The sequence below is a fragment of the Arachis ipaensis genome, chromosome B03 (assembly GCF_000816755.2).
Source record: "Arachis ipaensis cultivar K30076 chromosome B03, Araip1.1, whole genome shotgun sequence".
NCBI classification, from domain to species: Eukaryota; Viridiplantae; Streptophyta; class Magnoliopsida; order Fabales; family Fabaceae; genus Arachis; species Arachis ipaensis.
In genome coordinates this window covers 136022476-136024198 of record NC_029787.2, presented here as the reverse complement: position 1 = coordinate 136024198, position 1723 = coordinate 136022476, and positions in this window count along the sequence as shown.

Sequence of the window (1723 nt, the reverse complement as noted above, 5' to 3'; positions counted from 1 at the left end):
AATTTTTAACCGTTGATCTTAATTATATATATTATATATATTTTTTATAATTAAAATTAACGGTTAAAAATAACTGAAACACCGATATAATGGTACACTTGAAAATTTTCATATATATATATTATATATATATAATGTCTTATATAAATATATAGATATGAATAAAATTAAAATATCCAATCATGGGCTTCTGATTTATCGGAACAAAACGCATTATTTTTCCCAATTTTCTTTTTCAATTAAAAATGGGTCAAGGGCTTTAAGCCTTGGGACCCTATCAAAAATACAAAATGAAAAAAAGCAACCTTGACCCCAAAGGTTTTTTACTTTTTTTTAAAGCAAGAAAAAAAGAGAAAAATAGAAAATAGAGTTACGGCGAGGAAGCATAGGAGGGTTTCGTTTTCATTCACTTCCGACGTAAATACTACGACTGTATAGGAAGAACGACGCGCCCATTCTAATCCGTTTTCGTTTCAACTTCCTTTTCTTCTTTCTCTCTGCGACGGCGATCACCCTTTCTCCGCTCATCTTATTCTTCGCCTGGTTAGTCTTCTTCACACGCTCTTACTCTCTATTCTGCTATCGTCTCCCATAATCATTCTTCGCTTGCATGCTTCTCTTTTGTTTTTGAGAGTTTTAGAGGTCATTCTCTTGCATCTTAATCTCCTCATTGTGTTACCACAGTTTCGTAGTAGCAGGCTAGCAGCTTTTAATTCTGTTTTTTAACCCACTTATCTCATTTTTAACGATTAATTTACTGCAGCTACTACTATTATTTGATTTGATACGACGCTGATACCGTTATTATTTGTCGTAATGCATAATATATTTTCGGTTGATACTGGTAGGTTTTTGTTTTCGCTTTTCTCCTTTTCTGTTCAATGATTATGAACCTTCCTTTTCAATCTATATGCTACTAGTTGAGGATAAATGTTTGCAATAACTGAGTCTGGTTTTTCTATTTTGGTGATTGGATGGATTGTGTTATTTGCAAAATAGTGCTTTTTGTTAATTGTATCAGCATCATGTATTGTTGCATGCATTTTATTTTATTTTATTTGGGTCTAAATTGCTGCATGCATTTTGAATAATCTAACTGCTTTTGCTGGGAATTCAAACGGCTATTTGGGTTAACATGCTAACTTGGGTGTTTCACTATCGGAAAATATGTATACTGCTCTTATTTTTATATTCTTTCTACCCGAATTCAGGTAGAGATACCATGCTACAGAGAAAGAGAAGCGGATGCCCTAAAGGGTCAAGTGCTCAGAAGAAGATTAAAGAGAGTGCGGATGGTGGACTGGAGATTCTTGATAATTTGCCAAATGTTTTGAAAGTGGAATCCATCTCTGGAGATGTGCAGGATGCAGGTGCATATGTATTTACTTTATTTTATGCACATGATTATTTGTCTACTTGCTTTGTATTGTTTGATAATTGTCATGATAAATATATGCTACATGTTTTGGTATTTTTAGAATTCTATGTTTCAGATACGAGTATGCCAAAGAAGAGGGGACGAGGACGGCCCAAAGGTTCTGGGGTTCAGAACCGTGAAGAAAGTATCCGTAGCAACTTGAACAGCCAGAATATTTCATCAGCTTTGGGGGAAGTTGGCCGTAGGTGTGAAGAGTCAGGACAGTCAGGTATGGCTTGCTACAATTTTTTTTTTCTTTTTTACCTCTTCACTTTTCAATTACCATTGCTGTTTGAAAATTTATGC